At 42.3% G+C, this 4,427-nt stretch overlaps 1 non-coding gene across 1 annotated transcript; it reads left to right on the plus strand.

The window, feature by feature from the left end:
* Window positions 1–2,686: 2,686 nt before the first annotated feature.
* LOC112845497 (5S ribosomal RNA) lies at window positions 2,687–2,803 on the plus strand. The gene has a single exon (XR_003218329.1). It is a non-coding gene; the product is annotated as a 5S ribosomal RNA (ribosomal RNA).
* Window positions 2,804–4,427: the final 1,624 nt, after the last annotated feature.

Consider the following 4,427-nt stretch of genomic DNA (forward strand, 5'->3'; position numbering starts at 1 on the left):
AAATGAGATTGTAGTTGTTCTTGGCTGATAAACACAAAAACCTTTTTCCTATTATTTTCCATCTACAATGTAGATTTTGTCTCTGTTTTACTCTTTTTTCTTTACACTAGCTGGTGACCTGCAGAATCACCACTCTCACAATTTGTGACAATTACGTTTACACAGCGCGCACACACACAGCTGTGACGTCAGGCACATTCACACTCACTTTTGGCTGTAGCTCAGGTGGCAGAGCAGGTCAGCCACTAACCAGAAGGTCGGTGGTTCGATCCCAGGCTGCTCCTGACTGCATGCCAAATATCCTTGGGCAAGATACTAACCCCATGTTGCTCTCCGATGCATCCATCGGAGTGTGAATGTGTATGAATGGTAGACTACTAAGCACTTAGGTCAGAAAAAGTGCATGTGTGAATGGGTGTATGAATTAGTTGTATAGAGCGCTTTGAGTGCTCAGATAGAGTAGAAAAGCGCTATATAAGAACAAGTCCATTTACCATTTACTTTTTTCATCTGCATAAATAAACCATATGGCTGATGATATGTGCCATGGTGATCCATAAGTATGATCACAAGTTTTATTTAATTATTTTTCAACCCAACAAAGCAAATAAACACAAACATGATGCTGATGCTATGAACACTCTACACACATGAATCAAGAGACAGGAAAACTGCTGCGCACCTGAAAGAACTCACGGAAACACTGCACACTCCAGTTATCATAATTATCATAGTTTTGTTTCCCTCTCTTTGATGAGTTTCAGCCAGCTCCCGATCTGATAATGTGTAGCTTGCTCATCAGCTCAGAAGAGACAGCAACGCAACCTCACACAGTGGTTGGGTGCTTTGCCCACAGCGGCAAAGACTTACATTTTCAGCTTCTCCATCATGTAGTTTTCAGCTGCTTCATACAGGGTTCCGCATAATAGTTGTTTCATAGGTGTGCTCTATATCTCAACAATGGCTCATATTAGGATGACAGTCTTTCAAACAGGTCAAGTGCCTCTATGCACGTCATTAGTTTAAATATTTACCTATTTTACTTCATCTCATATGTCATTGTACTGAATTTGAGCAACCCTAAGCTAATGCAGATTACTGTTAACAACTGGTAAAATTAATGGTCTGGAGCACAGGCTGTTGTTGATCAGGGAAATCATCTAAACATTTTGTGTCAGCACGGGGTGGGGAAAGCCATTCACCAGAGCATAGCTTAACTGCTGCTGATGTGGGCTGGCCTTCTCCACACGCTCTTCAAGGCTGCTGTTTTCCTAAAAACTTCTAACATTTGAGATTCTCCCATGACCAGTTTACGCTCATGACAATTATGAGAATATAAATACCTCGCACTGTTGGGAGTAAATTCTTGCAAAAATGTGTTGTCTCCCTGTGAGGCAGTCTTACTTGCTCGGGAACCCATGATAACAACAACCGTGTCACAGACCACGCCTGCTCCGCAGCATTCACACAAACACAACAAATATCCTCGCTCACAAACAACAAAAATTAGGCCTATAACTTTCCCCACCTGCGTGAACCCGCACGGCCGTTGAGCTCCTGGACTCGCGTGTACCCGCGCAGTCACTGAGCTGCACCTGCCTGCGTGAAACCGCACGGCATAGGCCCGCGTGAAACCGCGCGGCCGTACAATTAAGGAGCCGTCGCTCTCTTTTTTATAAGCCTGCGTGAAACCGCACGGCTGAGGTCCGCGTGCAAGCCGCGCGACCGTGCCGCGTGAACCCGCGCAGCTACAGTAATCTTAGTCGTTCTCTTGAACTTACTTGGTGTTGCTTAGCGTGTAATATCAGCCTCGGATCCCGCCGATCGTCATTCATCGAAGAGAGAAAACAGGCAGCTAATCCACCGGCCCGGTGACAAATTCTCACGTTTCGCTGACGTCAGGGTCTCTCCTCGGTGAATGACGACTCCAGGGATCCGGCTCGAAGGACCAATTAATGATAGGTTTGTAGCTTGAACTATTCGCTGGAACGTTGAAGGCAATGTGATTACACAGCAAGCAAGACACGAGTAGGCAACATTCTTTATGTTTCACGTGCACGGGAGAGAACTGGACAGGCGCCGTTCCTTCGCTTGACCCCATTGCTGTCGTCCGTTCCCCGTAACACTGCTCTTTTATTGTGGTTACATGAATATGCATAGGTTCATTAACATATGACATAGGTATACATGTGAACAAAGAATACCTTGTGTGTGGGGGTCAAACTGTGACCCCAGGAAGACTCCCAGAGCCGTCCATCTAAACAAAGGCACTTAGACTAAAACAGACATAGATACGTTTATCCTATCATAAACAATAAGACAAGGTACGACCTCTCCATGCTCCTAAAATGTGGGTGTGAAAGTCAGAGAGCTCTGGAATGCACACAAAGCTTGCAGACTATTAAGGATCAAACCTCTACCAATCTACACCTAATTATAAAACTCTAAGAATATATAAGTAGATATTTCTAAGCATAAATGACAATCACAATACAAATCTAACATTTACCACACCAGGGCCTGTGCTGCTGGTTAAATAGTAAATTGAGTCTTGGGTTAGGGTATTAGGCAAGCATGCAGTTACCGTTAACACTGTAGTTAAATTGGAGGGTTGTTCTCGTAAACTTGAAGTACTGCCCACCTCACCACTTTATTCCATAATTGACACTTTGTGCTGTGGCCAGCAGCTTACGGCCATACCACCCTGAGCACCCGATCTCGTCTGATCTCGGAAGCTAAGCATGGTTGGGCTTGGTTAGTACTTGGATGGGAGACTGCCTGGGAATACCAGGTGCTGTAAGCTTTACCTTCTCATGTCATTGAACTGCTTTTGATCCAGAGAAGGAGGGTGTTGAAAAACCCAAAGCAGCTGCTCATTAATGAGGGCACATTAACGACATTCCTTTTGGCGGTGTTAAGGGTTCAGAAATTGAGGCGGAATCCAAAATAATTACCACTGACCGGCCTGGTGCAATTAGACGAAGATTTTAATGCACACATGTGGAGTCCAACACTTGTGCAGATTTCAGTGTTGAACTGTCTTACAATAGTCAGAACAAAGACTTTATAGGGTTTCTGTTGCCAGGCAGACTCAGTACAGCATACGTCAATCCAAAACCACAACCGTTCTGTTGACAACTTTTAACATAGTTTAAAAAAGAACATTGTCTTCGGCTCGAACCAGGTGCTTCCTGTTACCATCCTTCCAGGCTTATCTTCTGGAACATCAGGTCCACGTTCTGCACAAACCGTCACTCATGCAGGCACAACTTTGCAGTTGCAAGCAAAACATAACTCTTACCTATATAAATGAGTCTACCTAATATGTGTGTGTATGTGGGTGTGTGTGTGCTGTCCTTATTTCACCCTTCACTTCATCAGCTAAACCTTGTAACCTTCCACCAGACAGAAGGCCAGCACGTACACAACTGAAACTATGTGTTGTATGTGTGTAATAATCTTGACTTACATGTAAAATATATAAACAAATTTTAATCTAATACAACTACTTAAAGCTTAATCAAAGATAAATGCATAATAAAATAACCTGCTCAAAATACTTGCACTCAGACTCGGCTTTCAGTTTCACTTCTGCAAGCATGCACTTCAAAAACATAACTTCCTGTCTTTACACAGAGTATATTTCTGTCCCTTGCAGTCTGCACAGAAACATTTAAGATTATAGGAGCATTGAAAAGCATTTAAAATTATAGATTCAACTCAACAGTTTAAAGTGGTTCTTACTGGACTGTAATAAAAGCTTAATTGGGTGCCAATATGTTTAAACATCTAAATGCAATATCAATATTATAATAATGGAATAGTAATAATGATCATAAAAATATCCACAAAAATATCTTTCTCCTCCCAATACTCCCTCTCTTGTGGTGGCCCTCGAAGAGGGTCACCACACTTTACTTATATCATTGCTCTGACCCTCTCTAGAAATGCCAGCTCCCCCCTAAGAACACTCCATGGGTAAAGTTAGGTTCTTCCTCGGTCCCTCTCTCGTGGAAATCAGGCCTCCTGCAAAAGAAACAAAACACCTTTTCCTCCTACGGCTCGCCAACTTACTCTGTTCCTCAATTGCTCTCTTTATTCAAACTTGGTTCAACCTATTATGTTTGGGAGTCTTTAATCAAAAGCATAAACCTAATTATCTTCTGACTTTCTGACTTTTGTTCCTATATAATCTTAAACATCACTCATCTCAATCTACAGCATTTAACAGTCTTACAGCACTGCTGTCATATGTTTCCTGTTGTTCACTCTATTCAACATCCTGTACTGTCACAGCTCTGGCCTAAAATCACCTTTCACAAGAAAAATCATCATAAACACTTATTCTACTAAAGGATCAAAGAAAAAACAACCATTTTAATCAACTAAGTGTAAGCACATAATCAATTACTCTTCAATAAATTTCA

Source organism: Oreochromis niloticus, unplaced genomic scaffold (assembly GCF_001858045.2).
Source record: "Oreochromis niloticus isolate F11D_XX unplaced genomic scaffold, O_niloticus_UMD_NMBU tig00007662_pilon, whole genome shotgun sequence".
NCBI lineage: Eukaryota > Metazoa > Chordata > Actinopteri > Cichliformes > Cichlidae > Oreochromis > Oreochromis niloticus.